The sequence below is a fragment of the Tamandua tetradactyla genome, chromosome 1 (genome assembly GCF_023851605.1).
Source record: "Tamandua tetradactyla isolate mTamTet1 chromosome 1, mTamTet1.pri, whole genome shotgun sequence".
In the NCBI taxonomy this organism is placed as follows: Eukaryota; Metazoa; Chordata; class Mammalia; order Pilosa; family Myrmecophagidae; genus Tamandua; species Tamandua tetradactyla.
The window spans coordinates 123,898,801-123,920,993 of NC_135327.1; the positions used below are offsets into that span (position 1 = coordinate 123,898,801).

Below are 22,193 nucleotides of genomic sequence, written 5' to 3' on the forward strand. Positions count from 1 at the left end.
TCATGTCTTTTGCCCATTTTTAAATTGGGTTGTGTGCTGGTTTTAAGCTGTTATACACCCCAGAAAAAGCCATGTACTTTTTTTTTAACGTTTTATTTTTTTATGAAATATAGCATATATACTAAAAAGCAATAAATTTCCAAGTACATCCTAACAAGTAAGATGTTATAGAAAATTATAGAATAGATTTTAAAGCTTGGTATAGGTTTCAGTTCAAAATTTTTCATTTTTAATTCTAGCTGCTCCAAGACATTGGAGACCAAAAGAAATATCAATATAATGATTGAGCAGTCATACTCATTTGTTAAATCCTATCTTCTCTGTTATACTCCTCCTTCTCTTTTTTCTTTTTTAATGAAAAATAACATGTACAAAAAAATAAGTTTCCAAGTACATTGCAACAAGTAGCTATAGAACAGATTTCAGAGTTTGGTATAGGTTAAAATTCCACAATTTTACATTCTTATTTCTAGCTGCTCTAAGATACTGGAGACTAAAAGAAATATCCATATAATGATTCAGCAATCATATTAATTCGTTAAACCCTATCTTCTTTGTATAACTCAACCATCACCTTTGATCTTTCTCCCACTCTTTATGGGTATTTGGGCTATGCTCATTCTAATATTTTTATGTTGGAAGAGGCTATTGATAATATGGAACAGGGGGATAGAACTAGTTGATTTTCTGGAAAGGCTAGTCCCTCTGCATTTCAGGACTTATCTGGTCCAGGGACACATCTGGAGATTTCCGGAAAGTTATTCTAGTGCATGGAACCTTTGTATAATCATGCATCACCCTAGGTGTTCTTTAGGATTGGCAGGAATGGTTTTGGTTGGGATTTGGTAAGTTGTGGTAGATAGCAATGGCTAACTGAAACTTGTCTAAGAGTGACCTCAAGAGTATCCTCTTGACTCTATTTGAACTCTCTCAGCCACTGATACTTTGTTTGTTACACTTCTTTTCCCCCCTTTGTTTAGGATGGTATTATTGAATGGTCCATTGATTTTATTGGTTTTCTTAAAGAACCAACTTTTGGTTTTATTGATTCTTTTTGTTGTTCTTTTTTGTTCTCCCATTCATTTAGCTCTGCTTTAATCTTTGTTATTTCTCTCCTTCCATGTGCTTTGGGGTTAGTTTGCTGTTCTTTCTCAAGTTCCTCCAGGTGAGCAGTTAAGTCCTCGGTTTTTGCTCTTCTTTTTTAATATAGGCATTTAGGGCAATAAATTTCCCTCCAGCACAGCTTTGCTGCATCCCATAAGTTCTGATATACTGTATTCTTGTTTTCATTCATCTCAGGATAGCTACTAATTTCTCTAACAAGTTCTTTGACCCACTCATTGTTTTAAGAGTATGTTATTTAATCTCCATATATTTGTGAAAGTTCTCATTCTTTGGAGGTTATTGATTTCCAGCTTCATTATATTGTGATCAGAGAATGTGCTTTGAATAATTTCAGTTTTTAAATTTATAAAGACCTGTTTTGTGCCCTAGCATGTGATCCATCCTGGAGAATGTTCCATGAGAACTAGAGAATGTATATCCTTGTATTTTGGGGTATAACGACTTATATACATCTGTTAGGTCTAATTCATTTATCAAATTGTTTAAATTCTCCATTTCCTCTTTGATCCTCTGTCTGGTTGTTCTATCTATAGAGGAGAGTGCTGTATTGAAATCACCTACTATTATTGTTGAAACATCTATCGCTCCCTTCTGTTTTGCCAATGTCTGTCTCATGTACTTTGGAGCTCCTTGACTGGGGGCACAGGCATTTATGATTGTTGTTTTTTCTTGGTTGATTGTCCCTTTTACTAATATATAGTGTCCTTCTTTGCCTCTCATGCTGTCTTTATATTTAAAGTCTGTTTTGTCTGATAGTAGTATAGCTACTTCTGCTTTCTTTTGGTTACAGTTTGTGTGGAATATCTTTTCCATACTTTCACTTCACTTTCAATCTATTTTTATCTTTCTAAGTTGAATCTCTTGTAAGCAGCATATGGCTGGATTATGTTTCTTTTCTTTCTTTTTCTTTTAACATGGGCAGACACTGGAAATCGAACCCAGGTCCTCTGGCATGGCAGGTGAGCATTCTTGCCTGCTGAGCCACCGTGGCCTGCCCTGGATTATATTTCTTAATCCATTCTGCCAATCTGTATCTGTTAATTGGTAAATTTAGTCCATTAACACTCAAAGTTATTACCATAAAGGCATTTCTTGAATCCACCATCTTAACCTTTGGATTTTGTCATATCTATATGTTCTTTTCCCTCTTTCTCTTTTTATCTTTTATCTTATTGGTACTCTTCAATTCCATGCCCTCCTCCAGACATCTTTCCCCTGTTTGTTTGGTTTTTTCCCAGCTGTCAGAACTTCCTTTAATATTTCTTGTAGAGCCAGTCTCTTGTTGACATATTCTCTCAGCCTTTGTTTGCTTGTGAAAATTGTAATCTCTGCCTCAGTTTTGAAGGACAATTTGGCTGGATATACAATTCTTGGCTGGAAGTCTTTCTCTTTCAGGATCTTAAATATATCATACCACTGCATTCTCGTCTCCATAATGCAGTTGAGTAGTTCAAACCCAGTATTTTGCAGTTTCCCTTGTACACAGTAGATTGCTTTTCTCTTCCTGCTTTCAGGATTTCCTGCTTCTTTTCAACATTTGGCAGACTGATTAGTATGTGTCTTGGGGTAGGCCTGTTTGGATTTATTGTATTTGGAGTTCTTTGGGCTTCTTTAATTTGCATACTTCTGTCTTTTATAAAGGTTGGGAAGTTTTCCCCCATTATGTCCTCCTCTAATCTTCCTAGCCCTTTACTCTTCTCTTTTCCTTCTGGGACACCAATGATTCTTGTATTTGTGTGCTTTGTTTAGTCTTATCATTTTCCTGAGATCCAATTCAAATTTTTCCATATTTTTTGTCATTTAGTTTCTCTGGCTTCCTATTAGGGCAACTTGGCCTCATAGAATGAGTTAGGTAGTATTCCCTTCTCAATTTTTGGAAGCATCTGAGTAGGATTGGTATTAATTCTTCTTGAAATGTTTGGTAGAATTCACCTGCTCATTTGTTAAATCCTGTCTTCTCTGTTATAACTCCTCTTTCTCCTTTGATCCTTCTCCCAGTCAGTGGGGGTATTTGGGCTATGCCCCATCTATCTTTTTTTATATTGGAAAGGAATGTCAATAATATGGGATGGGGGATGGAACTAGTTGATATTCTTGGAGAGGCTGTCCACTCTGGATTTCAGGATTTATCTGGCTTAGAAATCCATCTAGAGATTTTAGGTTTCTGGAAAGTAATCTTAGTATGTGAAACTTTTGTAGAATCTCAGATAAAGTCCTAGGTGCTTTTTAAGGTTGACAGGAATACAGGAATGGTTTTGGTTTTGGTTTGGCAAACCCTGGTAATTAGCTGAAGCTAGCGTGAGAGTAGCCCCCAGAATAGCCTCTCAACTCTATTTGAACTGTCTTGGTCACTGATACCTAATTTTGTTATATTTATTTTTCCTCTTTTGGTCAGGAAGGCATTGTCTATCCCATAGTTCCAGGGCCAGGCTCATCCCTGAGAGCCATGTCCCATGTTGCCAGGGAGATTTCGCCCCTAGATGTCATGTCCCACATAGAGGGGAGGGTAACAATTTTACTTGCAGTGTTGGGCTTAAAGAGAGAGAGAGGCCACATCTGAGAAACATAAGAGGTTTTCTGAAAGTAACTCATAGGCATAAGTATAGGTAGACTTAGCTTCTTTGCTACATAAATAAGCTTCACAAGAGCAAACCTCAAGATCAAGGGCTTGGCCTATTGATTTGGGAGTCTCTAATGTTTGAGACAGTATCAGGGGTTTCCACACTGGTAAAGCTTTATAGTTCTGGATTTTTTTCTCCTACCCCTCAAGGGACTTTGCTAATACTTTTTAATTATCTGCTTAACATACTCTGGGATGTATCTGAGTATTACGTTAAGCTATACAGAATTACAAGCCCTCATTCCCATTTTGGGGTCTGTGTGTTTGGGTTGTTTAAATGAGGTATCCAGACAGGTTAAGTTAGATTATGTGATACAGAAAATTTAGGTTTTGGACAACCTAAACCTCTCTTCCTTTGATCTCATACAGTAGGTGAAGTTCTAAAATAGCAACAATGTCATCCTTACCCTGTATTCTGATTTACCTTCATTCTGACCCAGTTGGCTTTGTTCTTATCTCTAATTAAAGCCTGATCTCTCTTTTGGTTTCTTTAACATTTGTATGTAGCAGTGATGACTTTCAGAGCTGCGGAACTCCAACTCTGCGTCTTAGGTGTCACACAGTAATCAAGGTTCCAGGGAGATACCAGGTTGTACATATATAGCACAGCATCTCAAGATCTAGAAATAGCATTGACAGCTCCAGACTAAATGTGACTGCTCTAAGAGCTTACAATCTAGGCCAAAATTTTTCTTAAGTATTTTCTAAAAGAGACCATACAACATTTATTCTTATATTGCTGGCTTATTTTGTACCACATAATGTCCCCAGGGTTCATTCACCTTGTTCCATGCCTCACTAACTTCCTTCCTTTCTGTAGCTGCACAATATTCCATCATATATAGATGCCACAGTTCATCATTCTACTTCTCAATGTACCCTTCAGCCATCTCCTTCCATTGGGCATCATGTATAATGTCCAGTCAACAATCATGTCTCTTTCACATTATCCTCACTTAGTTGTACAGTCATCAACACTCTGAATTCTAGAAAATTTATAATCAATAAACACACTCTCACCAAATAGAAAATCCTTCCCCTTAACTTTTGTCCTTCCCTCCCGAGTTATTTACCCCGGCATTGCTGTGGCTCTGTTGAGATCTTCTGTTTAATATAGACCATAGCCTGCAATAGTAATTTTCCCCCATACCGTTCTGTTTTCACTCTTTGTACAAGATTTATGCTTTTGAAATAATTCGTGCAATAACTTATTTATATTTGTAATAATCAATGGTTAATATGGCTCTATACACCCCCTTTCAATCATGTTCACTTTCAATATAGCCATATTACTTACAGATCCACTAATGAATTAGAGAGGCCCGTTTTAAAAATACTTTTTAGTTTGAAATTCTTTCAAACTTACAGGACAGTTACAAATCCCATACAGAGAACTCTGACTTACCAACCATAGCCTCAGACACTGATCTACTAACTTTAACATTTTGCAAAATTTGCTGTATCATTCTTTATTTATTTATCCATTTTCTCAACAATTGGGAATATATTGTATATATCATGCTCCTTGTATCCTTAACACTGCTGTGTACATTTCCTAAGAGCAGAATATTTACTTTTGTATTCACCTTAAGTCAAGTTATCAAGTTTAAGAAAATAAACATTGATATAAAGCTTACAGTCTGTATTTTCATATGTCCCAATAATGTCCCTTTGAGCTTTTTTTCCTCTCTTGTTAGATCCAATCAGGGTCATATATTGCATTTAATTATCATTATCTCTTTAGGTTTTCTCCCTCCCTCCCTCTCTTCCTTCCTTCCTTCTATATATACAACATAAACTTTCCCATCCTCACCACTCCCAAACATACTGTTCAATGGAACTAATCACATTCACAATATTGAAGTACCTTTACCACCTTCCTTACTTAAATTTTCCCATGTCCTCAAACAGAAAACCTATACTCGTTTTGCATTAGCTCCCCAACCCTAAACCCCCATCTCTGGCAACCTGTACTCTAATTTTGTCTTTGTGAATTTACATATTCTCACATATGTTCTTTGTGGTTACCATGGAGCTTTAATGTCCTAAATCTATAACAATCTTGTTTGCTTTGATACCAACTTCAATTCTATACACAAACTATGCTTCTATACCTCTCAGTCCCCCCACCTTTATGTAGTTTTGTTACAAATTAAATATTTATACTTTATGAGTTCAAAATCACTGATTTCTTATAAATTTTTTTATTTTTAATTTTATTTTTCATTACATTTTATGAATTTGACTTTTAGGTCCTATAGGAAGTAAAAAGTGGAGTTATCAACTAAAAATATTTTTAATATTTTTATTGAGAACTCTTCACACACATACATTCCATACATGGTGTATAATCATTGGCTCACAATATCATCACATAGTTGTGTATTCATCACCATGATCATGTTTTTAGAACATTTGCATCACTCTAGAAAAAGAAATAAAAAGAAAAACTTATACATATCGTACACCTTACTCTGCTTTCACTGGCCACTAGAATTTCCATCTACCCAATTTATTTTACCCTTTGTCCCCCCATTATTTTTTTAATATATATATTTTTTACTTATCTGTCCATACCCTGGATAAAAGGAGCATCAGACACAAGATTTCACAATCACACATTCACATAATAAACATTATATCTTTATACAGTTGTCTTCAAGAATCAAGGCTACTGGAACACAGCTCAACAGTTTCAGGTACTTCCCCTTAGCCACTCCAATACACCATAAACTAAAAAGGGATATCTATATAATGCATAAGAATAACTTCCAGGAAAACCTCTTGACTCTACTTGAAATCTCTTAGCCACTGAAACTATTGTGTCTCATTTCTTCCCCCTTTTGGTCAAGAAGACTCTCTCAATTCCATGATGCTGGGTTCTGGCTCAACCTGGGATTTCTGTTCCACGTTGCCAGGGAGATTTACACCCCTGGGAGTCATGTCCCACATAGTGGGGAGGGCAGTGAGTTTATCTGCAGAGTTGGCTTAGAGTGACTTGCCTATTTCTAATTCATATCCTGGTGCCTTCCCCAGTAGGAAGAATATAAGCCATACACGCAGTTAGAACATTAACACTAACCAGTCCAAAGAAGGGGATAGAAAGATTCATGTACCGAGATGGTTGTGGTAGATGATGGAGGACATCAAATATCAGGCTCAGGATTTTGGAATTTATCTTGAAGGCATAAGATTCTGATTGCAGTATCATGGTGAACACACTGCTTTAGAAAAATTGGCCTGCCTGTAGTCTATGTGTTAGGATGAAGGGAGATACATTGGAGAGAGAAAGATCAGGGAAGGACCAAGGTAATAATTTAGGCTTAAGACAATAAAGGATAGAAATAGGGTGATAATATAGTAGATCAAGATAATGGACAAGAAGGGCTTGGGTTTAATTAAATGGATCTGCATGGGAGGTGCAGAGTCAGGGAGGTTCATTTGACTGTGGGTAATTGTCACTAAAATAAGGCAGTTTTAGGGAGGAGAAAATGGCTTGGAGAGTTGTGAGGCCTAATTATGAACACAGAGCCTAGGGCTGGAGATAAAGAATTGGGAATCTTCACAGTTACGTGATAGCTGAGGCTGTGAGAACAGATAGATTGCCAGGAAGGGAAAACCAAAGATTGAACCTGGGAATGCCCACAATTAGGAGATGGAAGGAAAGTAAAGGGGCCTAGTCACCAAAATATGAGAATAAAGAGAACATAACATTATGGAGGCCAGCAAAAATTTCCAGTAGCTACAATTCATTTATGGTTATGGGGTCCCAGGCACTTAAGAATACAAGATATTGTTTCCTTTAATTTAGAACAAGGCATAATCCACAAAAGCCAGTGGATTTGACAGTGAGCAGATTACTGATTCTGAGGGGTGGTCAGGCTTCAACAAGAAAGTAATGGTTGTGGAAGGAGAGGCCAGTCTGGGAGGAGAGAAACAGTAGTAGCAGGCAATTGTAGTTTGTTTTTTTTTTTTCCAAAATAGGAAAAAAATGGTGCAGTTTTGCAGTTTTGAAGGCAGAGTGAAATGAAGATGCTAGAAACTTGGAAAAATCAAGGTGCGTGGGGGCAGGAAGAAGGGATGGCTTTGGCCAAGCAGAGAGCCGTTTTCTTCCAACATCTGAGAGAAGGATGGGAACAGTCATCTGGGGCAGCCCCTTCTGACATGGAATAGATAAGACCCTGAATAGAGAGGGCTGGGAGAAAGGGGATTGATAGAGCCGGTGTTGGGAGATTAAGGCTTTGAGAACAATGGAGGAAGTTTGATCTGGGTGCCCATGAGGGAATCAGCCAGAAAAGAATGTAATAATTCCTTCCTCCATTATCCAAAGTGTTAGAGGATATAAGGCAGTGGATAAAGCAAATGAGCTTCTCAAAATTGCCAAAATCAAGAGCGAAGAGTTCAACTTTGGGAAGCTTTCTAACATCACTAGATTATCATTTTATAGTAATTGTGGCTAATGGCAGCTTAATTCCTTTATCAACAATCTGAACTTGATTGATTGGATAGAGATTTTGATTTGGGCCTGTATTTTGATGCCATGGTAATCCGATTACCCAAATAAAATAACAGAACCAGATGGACAAAATCAAGGCATAGGCTTAAAAAGCTTATTGAGAAAGGAAGTGCTTTCAACCAGGAGCTTAGAATTAGTACTGGGTGCTCCAGAGACCTCATGTTCCTCATAAGGCAGGCTCACATGGAATTGAAGTGAATGTTGGCAGGGCGAAACAATTTCAGTTCCTATCTTTGTTTTCTGCTGGGACTAGCCACTTGTGTCACAGCTTTTCTATTCTATAGAAAAATCTATAGATTTTTCTATTCTAATCCTTGTTTCCGTCATTTCCTTGGTCCCCTAATGGAAACCAAGCACTGAGAGAAGTAAATTTTGGGTAAATTCAACCTTCAAAATACAAGTCTGGAATTCTTGGTGGTGGTATCTCAGAAATCATTGCAGTCTGAGCCCCTGGACAACCAGAAGCCCCTTGCTTACCCTTTTGTCATCCAAATTGCAGCTATTTGGAGATATTCAGAACTAGTAGGAGCCTACAGATAGCAAGCAACTTGCAGCCAAATCTCTGGGGATTTGCTGAGCTAAATGCCTCTGTCTTCTTTCAAGTTGTTTAAGGACTCAAAAAGCTACCATATCTAAAAAGGATATTTCCTAACATAAGAATAACTGTTACCTCCACAGCAGTCAAAAATACCCTAAGTGGGCAAAACTTTGTTGGTAAAGGAAACAGATTGTGCCTGGAATAGAAATTACATGATATAACAAACAAAACAATTTTGAACTGGATCTTCAGCCAAATGAAGATTATAGAATCTTAAGGGCCATGCCATATAAAGGGATATATAATTATAGAGATAAGAAAAAGGGAGCAGTTGTGTTTTGGAGAACGCACCTGCAGGAAAAGGATCATCAAGATGTCAACTGCCCTGGTGTCAATTCGCCTAATACGAACATTGTATTTATGAGCTGTTCATTTACATCAGTGGTGGCAACCTATGCCTATGGGCCAAATCCAGCCTGCTGCCTGTTTTTTGTTTTGTTTTGATAGTATACAATAATTAAGATTTAATCAAATTAAAAACTGGTATTAATGAATCAGAACTAAAAATATACTTCAAATGATAATAATGCTCAAGAAACTTAATTTTTCTGTAAAAGCAAGCTATTTTATATTTCTCTGCATGTTTAGAAAGCTGTATATAATCTTAGAAAAGAAAATCTGGAACAAATTAGAGACAAGAATTATATATCATCTATGATTTACTAATGCACATACGATTATATGATTTCATATGGTTTGACATTTGTAAGGATTCCAATGGTCCTGACTGTAGTCAACACAACAAACTAGTTGAGGAGATTGCTCAAACTACCTGCTTTTGAATATAAAGCTTTATTGGAACACAGCCACACCTATTTATTTACATATAATGCCTATGGCTGCTTTTGTGCTACAATAGCAATTGAGTAGTTGCAACAGAGGCTATGGCCCTCAAAGCCTAAAATATTTACTATCTAGAATGTTACTGAAAGTTTGCCAACCCTTGATTTACACAATTAAAATATTAAGATCCTAATAGAATGAGTGCAAAATGACATGAAAAATGGACAAGCCCAATGTATTTAAACTAATTATTACTGAAATAAAAGCTTAATGTAAATTGTTTCAGGAAATCTGTTTTTGGTAAATGTCAGATAAGCGTAGTTGAATTTTGGGGAATTCTGCCAAGTAGGTTTGATAAGCACATCTGTCTATATACAAGTGTATGTTGGTGAAACTACTTATTTTTTCTGCCAAGTAGGCAGAATTTCTGTTTTTGGTGCATTTACTTATTCTCTTTTACAAATATCCCTTGCAACTATAGCAAATTTTGCTTTCAAGTTTGACAGAATTTACTCTGAATAATAACTTACTTTGCTCCTATCTCAAGCAACCAATTTACAGCCAAGGAAGCGTTTTGAGACTGAACCACTTCAGCATCTGGCATGAACATAAGGAAGGACCATTTCCAACATGGATAAATTGTGCATTGGGAAGATGAGGAAACCAGAGGAAAGATTCTTCTGGTTTCTCTAGACTGTGTACCACTGAGCTTCACTTCTAGATTTAAGTGAATTTACAGATCTTATGTAACGCATTTGAATACAAGGACAGCGTGATACACAGCCACACTTGGCTTTTGGATTACTTGTTTCAGATTGGCCCCTATTTCTACTTCTTTTCAGAAGGGAATGCCACTTACGGCCTTGGAATACTACAACTCTGATGGAATTTCCTTTAAAAGTCTATATACAGTGTTGTTTTGTATGTCTCTTGAAGTTGATCTGAGAAAGTGTCTCTTCATATATCCATTTCATACTCCTCACATTTGGAGACTGTGCCAAAATTTTGAGCTTTGCTATAGGATAATGGAGCCAAGTTTTTATTACCTAACAAGATTATCTTTGTACCCAGTAACATATTCTTTGAGTGTTTTGGAACTGTTCTCTATCTCTAAATGTGAGAAGTAAATCCTTCGAAAATAAAAATGCGCCATTTTGGTGCAATTCAGTGAGTAATGGAGTAAAAAAAAAAATCCATTTTAATGCTAAAAATGAAACACACAATGTCAAGATTCTGAAATTAGCTTGTCATTTTATCTGGTTATTGTTTATTGTGTTTCATAATCTCTTGTTACTACCAGCACAATCCGGGAGAGTGGGCTTAACCTCTGAAATGAGTACAAGTAGACTTAAAAAAGAGGGCTTCAAAGCCACTCCACAAAAATTCTGGGAGGATCCTCCAAAACTCCTGGTTCTGTATATCTTAAACACTACTGTGTATATGCCTGCCAAAGACTTTGGTACCCAAGTCAAGGTGAATTAATTTCACAGAAGAAAGCAAGTCAGCTGGGAAGCTCAGGTTTTACATATACCTCTTGGCATCAACAAACAAGCAAACAGACAGTCATGCATATAATAGGGACATATTGGCTAATTTCTCTCTACACGGAAGTTCCACTTGTTATGGCACCATATTAGAAATCTCTAATATGGTGTACCATTACCTAGAGATGAGGACTTGAGTAGAAGAAGTTCTAATGCCTATATGACAATCTTTTGACTTAAGCATTTATTAAGGCATGACCAAGACACACCTCTTGGGGTTAGTTTATCACACAAGGGGCTGATTTGTTCTCAATACTAGAAATTAGTCCTTTGGGAGAAGAGTCCACAGTTTGAAAATCTGTCAGGGGTGGTCCAAAATCCAATGTTGTATGGAACATTTGTAAATCAAATCAAGATGTTCATAAAAGGGTAATGGAGGAGCATGGGCTAGGAAAATAAAGAGCAGAATCTATAGGAGGCTTCTGATTATAGTTTCTATTATGCCTACAAGTGTTGGGTTTATAATTTACTTTTTAAAAATAATTTACTTTTAACTTTTTTTCTTTACATTAACCTAAATGGGTATTCCTTCTTTTAGCTCTAGGCGTGGTTTGATAAGCACATCTGTCCATATACAAGTGTATGTTGTGAAACTACTTATTTTTTCTGTTATTCAGAGTGGGCAATTTCTATTTTTGCTATCTTCTGGTTCTCCAGTTCTTTCCTCTACCCACTCCATTCTACTTTTGAGCCTGGGCATTGAGTTTTTCATTATTGTATTTTTTTTTTTTGAGGGATATCTGGGTGACAACTGCTCTAACTTCATGATGCAAAGGGATGTCAGTTTTACACTGTAGATGAGTGAACTGCTTTGCTTGTAGATGGATTTATTCTTGAGTTCCAAGTTATTGTTCCTGGAGAGAATGGTACCCTTGGGTTGCAGGGCTCAACTGCACAGGAACAATCCAGAGGTTTAAGTGTCTGAGAAATAATAAGTAAATTGAGTAGGAGGATTATGATTACCAGGTCTTATACATTAACTATGCATATATTCTCAGATATAGTCCACTGACTGATTCCTTGTAGCCATGTGGCTTGCCTATGGTGTCCAGAGGTCCCCAGGTCCCTCAAGAGCATTTCTGCTTGAGGCTTACTTACTTTGGCAGTTTGTAATATCTGGCTAAGACTTGCATAAAAGTAATGACCTCTTGACTCTATTTGAAATCTCTTAGCTATACAAATTATATATATATATAATATATATATATATATATATATTAATATTTGCCTCTTTTGGTTAAGATTTCCAAAAGCATTGCTCATCAACACTTGGTATTTGTCTCACCATGCCAAGAAGACTCATCCCTGGGAGACATGTCCCGCAGACAGGGGAAAGTGTGAGTTTATTTGTAGAGTTTGGCTTAGAGAGGCCACCTTGAATAACAAGGAGGTTTCCTGTGGTGATGCTTAGGCATTAATTATAATTAGGCTTAGTTTAGTCATTATAGAAATAAGGTTTATAAGTACAAGCTTAAGGATTGAGGGCTTGGCTTATTAGCATATTTCCTTTCATGAGGCAAGGTTCATATATTTTAGAGCTTATTTTTGTTGTGCGAAACAGGGACAAAGCTTCAAGCCTCCCAGAACATTTCACAGAAACAGATCAAACCTGGGCCAAGGCTCCAGAGTTTCAGGAAGTAGGTTTTATTGTCTATGGTCATAGGGCTCAGCTGAGTAAACTCTGAAAGTCTGGGCCCTGAACAAAAGGTTAACATCAGTTTTTATAGACAGGATGACACGTTAAAGACAAGGTAAATGATTGCCTGGTTTAAATCGGGAAGGGCGCGAAGCTGGGTTTACAGAAGCAGATGAGTGGTTAGGGGGGAGGGGGCTTCACAGGGACTTTTCTTATCCTGCCTACTGACCGTCCTTGGGGCCTGGGAGATTTTTCAACAGGGAATCGCCCGAGTAAACAGGGGCCTGCCTGCTGCAACAGGAAGTGGCTTTAACAGACAGGGGCTGCCTGCAACATTTTCACAAGTTTCCCTGTCATAATAGTGAATGGGAATAATTTATGTTTTCTGACTGAGTGGATCTTAGATTAAGAGGGTTTTTTTTGTTTGTTTTTATAGTTTCAGTAAGCTTGAAGGAATAGCAGGAATTCCCTAGATGGGGAAGTTTATAGTTCTGTTCTTTTCTTCCTGAGTCCCTCAAGGGACTTTATACATATTTTTTCATTTCATTCCTAAACCATTTTGAAATGCATCAAGGTATTATATCAATCTGTATGGAATACAAAGATCTCATTTTAAATCTTAGATTCTATGTTAAATAAAGCTGTTAGGTTGTTTGAATAACTGACTAAGCAGGTTAAATCAGATACTGTGCCATAGAAAACTCAGATTTTGGATAAAATAAATGTCTTCTCCTTGGCGTCACATAGAAATTAAGTCTTAAAGTACAGATAATATTATTCTTTGCCTTGTATTCTGATTTACTTTAGTTCTAATAAGATCAGTCTTATTTATATTTTTAATCGAAGCCTGATCCTTTCTTTAACAGTTGCTGTATGAAGTTGTCCTTTTAGGATTAATGCTGCTTTTTTAGCACCGTCAGAGCTGGAGAATTTTAACTTTAGTCTCAGGTGTCACACAGACACCTAAAGTTTTAGGGAACTACCAGGTTTCACACAAAGAGCAAAGCATCTCAGAATTTAGAAACAACAAAGCCCTGAAACAAATGTGACTGCTGAAAGAGCTTACAATCCAGGCCCTAATTCCCTTATGAACATATTTTTAAAGCACTATTAATTAGATAAATCTATCATACAATCCATTTAAAATGTACACTCAGTATCTTTTGCTGTATTCACAGGGTTGTGCTCTATCACCAAAAGCAACATTTTTACCCTCAAGAGGGTTCACTATGTTAATATGGTCCCATGTTTCATCCTTTGGCTTTCCTTCTAGTGACATACATAACCCTAAACTAGCTTTCAGTTACATTTGCATCCACATATAATGTGTACTATAATGTGCTACCATCACCTCTATCCATTTCCAACCATTTTAAATCAACCTTATTATATATTCTGCACAAAATAAGCACCAACTCCCCATTCTCTGCCTTTATTCTATTTGCTGGTGACCTATGTTCTAGATATTAACACCATGAGTTTGCAAGTTATATTTAACAGTTCGTATTAGTGAGGTCATACAATATGTATCCTTTTGTCACTGGCTTATTTCACTCAACATATTGTCCTCAAGCTTATCCATATAGTCATGTGTGTTATGATTTCATTTCCTCTTTTTTTTTTTGCAATTTGTTGAGATATATTCACATACCGTATAATCATCCAAAGTGTACAATCAATGGGTCACATTATCATCATATATTGTACATTCATCACCACAATTTTTGAACATTTTCATTACTCAAAAAAGTACATAAAGATAAAAGTAAAAATAAAAATGGAAAAGAACACCCAAAACATCCCATATTCCTTATCCCCCTATTATTTATTTTGTCCTCATTTTTTCACTCATTTGTCTACACACAGGATAAAGGGAATATCAGCCACAAGGTTTTCACAATCACACTGTCACACATAAAAGTTGTATAGTTATATAATCATCTTCAAGAAGCAAGGTATGGGATTACAGTTCAACAGTTTCAGGTATTTCCTTCTAGCCATTTTGATACATTAGAAGCTAAAAATGCATATCTATATAATTCATAAGAATAACCTAGAATGAACTCTTGTCTATTTGAAATCTCTCAGCCTCTGAAAATTTGTTTCATTTTTCTTCCCCCTTTTGTTCAAGAATGCTTTCTCAATCCCTTGATGCTGGATCCAGGTTCACCCCTGGGAGTCATGGCCCACGCTGCCAGGGAGATTTACACCCCTGGGAGTCATGTCTCATGTCGGGGGGTGGGGGGGGAAGGCAGTTAGTTTATCTGCTGAGTTGGCTTCAAGAGAGAGGCCATGTCTGAGCAACAGAAGAGGTTCTCTGGGGTGGGTGACTCTTAGAGGTAATTATATTTAGGCTTAGTGAATGTTTCAAAAGGGTGAGCTCCAAGATCAAGGGCTTGGCCTATTAAATTGGTAATCCCCAATGCTGGTGAGAATATTCGGAATTCCCCAGTGGTGGTGGACCGGAGTTTAATATTTCTGCATTTTTTCCCAGTCCCTCAATGGGGCTTTGCAAATACCTTTTTATTCTCTGCCCAAATTACTCTGGGATATATCAGGGCATCCACTAACCTGTACGAACCAGCAAAATCTCACTCCCTATTCAAGGTTCCATGGAATTATGGTGTTTGAATAAACTGGTCATACAAGTTATATTAGTGTGCTATTAAAAAAAACATAAAAATTTGCACCAAATAAACATCTCTTTTTTGGTCTCCCTCTGAGGTTGAAGTTTTAAAATATAGACAATATCATCCTTTACCCTTTACTCTGATTTACATTAGTTCTAACCACATCAGCTTCATTCGTATCTCTAATTGAAATCTGACCTCCTTTTCAGCTTTTTAAACAGTGGCTGTATGGGGTAATAGCTGCAGAACTCTTAGTCTCGGCGTCAGAAACCCAGAGTTCCAGGGATGACCAAGTTATACACAAAGAGCTCAGCATCTCAGAATTTAGAAATAACTATTATAACTCAAGAACAGATATGGTGGCTGTAAGAGTTTACAATCTAAGAATCTTTACAATAAGCCTTTGTGGTAGTTAGGCTCAGGTGTCAACTTGGCCAGGTGAAGGTGTCTAGTTCTGTTCATGAACCAATGGCATGTGAAGCTCATCTGTTGCTGATTACATCTGTAGTCAGCCAAGGGGAGAGCCTGCTGCAATGAATAACGTTTGATTTAATTGGCTGGATGCTTAAATGAGAGAGCGTAACAGCACAGCTCAGGCAGCTCAGCATACCTCATCTCAGCACTCGCAGCTCAGCCCAGGCCTTTGGAGATGCAGAAAGGAATCACCCTGGGAAAAGCTGTTGGAACCCAGAAGCCTGGAGAGAAGGCCAGCAGAGATGGCCTTGTGCCTTCCTGTGCAAGAGAGAACCTCAGATGAAAGTTAGCTGCCTTTCCTCTGAAGAACTGTAGTTTTTAACTAAATAAATCCCCTTTTATTAAAAGCCAATCTATCCTTGGTGTGTTGCATTCTGGCAGCTTTAGCAGGCTAGAACAGCCTTCCCTGTATAACCTATGCTGTCGGATTCAGTTCTCAGAATTTGCACATTATAGTTAGCCCATATTAGTGATGTATTATAAAGTTTGTCTTTTTGTTTCTGGCTTATTTCACTCAACATACTGTCCTCAAGGTCCATTCACCTAGTTGTATGCCCCACAACTTCATTCCTTCTTGCAGCCACTCAATAATTCTATTGTATGTGTACACCACTGTTCACCCATCCAATCATCAATGAACCCTTAGCCCACCTTCACCCATCCATACAGCTGAATAATATTCCATCATATGTATATACTACATTCTGCTTATCCATTCACTGGTTGATGGGCAGCTGGGTTGTTTCCATCCTTTGGTGATTGTGAATAATGCCACCACTATGAACAGAGTGGTGTACTGAAATCTCCAACTATTATTATAGATACGCCTAATTCACCCTTCAGTTTTGTTAGTGTTTGCCTCATGTATTTTGGGGATCTTTGGTTAGGTGCATGTGTGAACTTGGCCAGGTGATGGTGCCTGGTTGTCTGGTTGGGCAAGAGCTGTCCTGTCTGTTGCTGTGAGGACATTTCATAGACTTTAAATCATGACCATGTTGGCTGCATCCACAGCTGATTACATTTGCAATCAGCTAAGGGAAGTGTCTTCTGCAATGAATGATGCTTAATCTAATCACAAGAAGGCTTTTAAGGAGGATTCAGGAGAGACAAATCACTCTTCCTGCTTCAGCCAGCCAGCCTCTCCTGAGAGTTCATTGAGGACCTCATTGGAGCTGCCAGCTTGCTGCCTGCCCTACAGATCTTGGACTGCTACATCCCTACAGTTGTGTGAGACACTTTTATAAATTTTATATTTACAGATATCTCCTGCTGATTCTGTTTCTCTAGAGAACCCTAGCTAATACAGTGCATATATATTCATGATTGTTATTTCTTCTTGGTTGATTGCCCCTTTAACTAATAATGTCCTTTGTCTCATATTATACTATCTTTGCATTTAAAGTCTATTTGTCCAATATTAGTATAGCTACCCCAGCTTTTTTTTGGAGGTAATATTTGCATGGAATATCTTTTTCCAACCTTTCATGTTCATCCTATTTGTGTCCTTGTATCTAAGGTGAGACTCTTATAGCCAGCATATAGATGGGTCAATTTTTTTTATCCATTCTGCCAGTCCATGTCTTTTGATTAGGAGTTTAATCCACTAACATTTAATATTATTACTGTAATGGCAGTACTTATTTCAACCATTTTGTCCTTTGGCTTTTATATGGCGTATATTATTTTTGTCTCTCTTTGTACCCTTTTGGTTACCTTTGCTGATACTCTTTATTTCAATACTCTCCTCCAAGCCCCTCTCTCCCATCCTTTCCTTTCAGCTTCCAAGATTTTCTTTAGTATTTCTTGTAGGGCAGGTGCCTTGTTAATGAACTCTTTCAGCTTCTATTTATCTGTGAAAATGTTAAATTCTCCCTTATTTTTGAAGGACATTTTTCCAGGTAAACTTTTTACTTAAAAATATTTTTTTATTGTGAAATATAACATATATGCAGAAAAGCAATAAATTTCAAAGTACATTTTAACAAATAGTTATAGAATACATTTATTGACCCATCTATATGGTGGCTATAAGAGTCTCACCTTAAAGTTTGATATGGGTTACAGTTTCACAATTTCAGGTTTTTCCTTTAAGTTGCTCCAGGCACTGGAGGCTAAAAGAAATATCAATATAATGATTCAGTAGCCATTCTCATTTGTTAAATCTATCTTCTCTGTTATAACTCCTCAGACCTTTGATCCTTCTCCCAATCTTTAGGGATATCTGGGGTATGCCCAGTCTAACTTTTCCATGTTGAAAAGGGGTCTTCACAGTAAGGGATAGGGGGATGGAACTAGGTGATTTTATTCGAGAGGCTGTTCTCTGGGTTTTGAGATTTATCTGGCCTAGGAACCATCTGGAGGTTACAGGTTTCTGGAAAGTAAACCTAGTGTGTGAATTTTTTTTAGAATCTCAGATAAAGCCTTAGGTATTCTTTAGGGTTAACAGGAATGATGTTGGTTGGGGGTTGGCAAGCCTTGACAATTAACAATGTCTAGCTGAAACTTGCATGAGAATAGCCTCCAAAATAGCCTCTTGACTTTGAGCTTAGCCACTGATACCTTATTTTGTTATATTTACTTTCCTCCTTTTGATCAGGAAGGCATTGTCAATCCTATACAGCCAGGACCAGGCTCATCCCTGGGAATCATCTCTCATGTTGCCAGGAAGACATCATCCCTGTATGCCCTGCCCCATGTAGGGGGAAGGGTAATGGTTTTCCTTGCAGAGTTCGTCATAGACAGAGAAGAGCCATATATGAGCAACAAGAGGTTTTCTGGAAGTAATTCTTAGGCATGATTATAGATCTGCTTAGCTGGATAAATTCTTTTTTGGCAGTTTTTCTCTTTCAATATCTTGAATATATCATACCACTGTTTTCTTGTGTCCATGGTTTTGAGGGATAAGATATTGGTGGTTAGTCTTATTGGGCATCATTGTATGTAATGAACTGCTTTTCTCTTATGGCTTTCAGAATTCTCTATCTTTGGCATTTGACATTCTGATTAGAATCCAATAGGTCTATTTGGGTTTATTCAGTTTAAAGTATGTTATACTTCTTGGACATGGATATCAATGCCTTTCATAAAAATTGGGAAGTTTTCAGCCATTATTTCCTCAAATATTCCTTATTTCTCTTTATCCTTCTCTTCTCCTCCTGGGACACCCATGCCATGAATGTATGTGCATTTCGTGTTGTCAATCAGTTCCCTGAGTAGCTGCTTGATTTTTCCCATTCCTTTCTCTATCTGTTCTTTGGTCTGTTTGGATTCAGATTCTGTTTTCTAGCTTGCTGATCCTTTCTTCTGCCTCTTCAGATCTGCTATTCTATGTTTCTAGTATATTTTAAATTTCACATATTGTGCCTTTCATTCCCATTAGATCTTTTACTTTTGTTTGCATGCTTTCATATTCTTTATGTTCACCCAGTGTCCTCTTAATATCCTTTTCTTTTTGGCTTTCTCATTGAATTGCTTTAGATTTGTTTGAACATCTTTGATTAGTTGTTCTATATTCTGTATCTCCTCTAACTTTTTGATTTGCACCTTTGGGCCATATCTTCCTGTTTCTTGGTATGACTTATTATTTTTTGCTGATACCCAGGCATTGGATTATCTTGGTGAGTTTACTCTAAAGGTCAGATTGGGTCTCCGAAGGTCTCTCTCTTGTCAGAGCTTTTGTTGTTGATTGAGTTTGTGTTAATGCTTTTCTTTGAAACTTGGTTCATCAGTATTATCCAACCAGGGCTGGGCCAGTGATCCATGAAGCAGGTGCAAAGAAGTTCCAGAGGGCCCCACAGAGACAAGTAAAAGTACCAAAAAATGTTTAATTCTACTCTCCAAGGGTGCACTTTCTTGGCCTGCTCAGCATATGACCCTCTTCACCCAAGAGCATTTTAGATATCTTCCTGGAGGTGCACTTTCATTGCCATCTTCAATATGTTGCTCTTCAGCACCATATTCCCCTCAGCCTTCAGAAGGCAGGCTATTTTTAGCTGTTGGCTCTAGACAATGGTGTTGCTTCACTGTGCTGGGCATGTTGAGCTGCTGGTCCCAGCAGTCCAAACTTGCTGGCCAGAAACTGAAACAGGGCTGCACAGTGTCCTGCCTTGTTCTTGGGAGAGTAGACCTCTGCTGCCCTTTCAGTCTGCAATTGCCCATCTGCCAAGGACCATAGACCTTGACGCTCTCTGCCTCCCCAGATTGGAGCATGGATGAGAAGAGCTAGGGCTACTCGGGATTACTCATAATCTTTCGCTGCAGGTTCTCTCTCTTTGTACTGTGCTTTCCCTGGTGTTGTATAGCAGATCTCCCACCCCCACATCCAGAGTTCCACAACCATTGCTCCAGTTTCTGCCTGTTCCCTAGTTGTTTTTCTGGGAGAGAAGTGAGCCTGCCTCTCCCTAATTAGCCATCTTAGGTTCCTCTTATTGTTGGTATATTTTAGTTATATATACTTTTCACTTAGTTATTCTTTATATCTTCTGTTTCTTTGCTGGGACTTTCTATTTTTTCATTTGTTTCAAGCATGTTTATAAGTGTTTGAAGCATTTTTATGACTGCTTAAAAATCTTTGTCAATTAATTTGAATATTTCTGCTATCTCAATGTTGTGTCTGTTGTCTTTTCTCATTCATATGGAAATTTTTTATTGATATATGGATGTTTGGGGTTTTATGTTATGAGACATTTAAATTTTCTGTTTATAGCATGTTTCTAACACTGCTGTAATGAGAGGGTGTGGCCATCTTGTTACTGCCAAGTGGGGTGGAAATTCATGTTCTCCACTCATCCTGTATTGACACCTGAAAGGTGATGGAATATTCATTACTAATGGGTGTGCGTAGAATTTTTTGCTAACCAGTAGACCTCCAGTGATACTACCTTGATGGGAAGGGACAGGGGTACCTCATCACTGCTCCCTAAGTGGCCTTATTGTTTCCATTGGCTGGTGATGAAATTTTTGATGCTCCACAGGTCTTCTCTGACACGACTCTACCAAAGAAGGGGAGGAGTACTTTTTTACAGCTGAGAGGAAGTAAAAGTCCAGGCTCACTATGTGGTCTCCACTGAACCTCTGTCAGGGTGAGGGTCTCTTTACTGCCCCACACAAATGAAAATCCTGCCTCCCCAGTCAGACTTCTCTCATACTACTCTAGTGGAAGATTAGGGTACCTTGCTACAATCTTTGTTGGCATGGATGGTGTACTGGTTGGGGTCACTGATCTTGATTATTGAGGGGAAATAGGACTGATTCACACAACGGAGTTAAGATTTTGTCTGGAATACAGAAGATCCCCTAGGGCGTCTCTTAGTACTGCCATGCCCTGTGATTAAAGTCAATGGAAAACTGCAATAGTCCAATCCAAGTAGGACTACTAATGGCCCAGAAACTTCAGGCATGAAATTTTGGTCACCCTACCAGAGGCAAAGAACCAGCCATCTGAGGTGTTTACTGAGGGTAAAGGGAATATTTGAATGGATTGAATAGTAGTTATAAATATGAGCTACTACCACATGACAAGTTATAGAAATGAGGACTGTAATGGTTACAATTCTTCCTTGTTTTGTTATGTTTGGATATATCTATACATACATAAAGCAAATATCTTTGCTTGCTTCCCTATCTTATTTCCTTATCATACAATGTAAGTTATATTAGTTTATGTCATGGTATTTAATTTACAGGGTATCAAGTTTAAGAATGAATAGTCTGGGTGGGCCACGGTGGCTCAACAGGCAAGAATACTCTCCTGCCATGCCAGAGGACCTGGGTTTGATTCCTGGTCCCTGCCCATGTTAAAAAAAAAAAAAAAATAGTGTTCAAGGTCTTGCACCCTCTTCGGAAGAGTTAGTGTGTTTCTATTTTGTATGCAGGACAGTTGAATTGTTTGGTGAAAATATGACTGTTATTATTTTTTTTTAGAGATTAAGCAAGGTTTAAGGAGATGCCCATGGGTACAAGCTGACAAGGGCTGGACTGACGGTTAAGCCCATTTGTCAACTTGGCCAGGTGATGGTGTCCAGTTTTGTTACATAAGCACTGGGTTGATTGTTACTCTGATGATATTTTGTGAATTTAAATCAGCAGTAAGTTGATTGCCTTTGTGGTTGATTACATCTACAATCAACTAAGGATATCAACTTAAAACTTACCTTAAAAGAAAACCAGAAGCCCGATAAGTTTGGGCTTACATGAGAGAAGACTCCTATAATCAGCTGAAAGCCTTATAGGGAGAACTGATAATTTCAATAGTCAGAAGAAAAATTT

The 22,193-nt window shown here is 37.7% G+C and overlaps 1 long non-coding RNA gene across 1 annotated transcript in view; it reads left to right on the forward strand.

The window, feature by feature from the left end:
* The first annotated feature begins 6,125 nt into the window (after positions 1 to 6,125).
* The window catches only part of LOC143646198 (uncharacterized), a 37,217-nt gene continuing 21,149 nt past the window's right edge, over positions 6,126 to 22,193 (forward strand). Inside the window, exon 1 of the long non-coding RNA XR_013157559.1 lies at positions 6,126 to 7,802. This is a non-coding gene — a long non-coding RNA (uncharacterized LOC143646198). The remainder of the gene's footprint in view (positions 7,803 to 22,193) is intronic.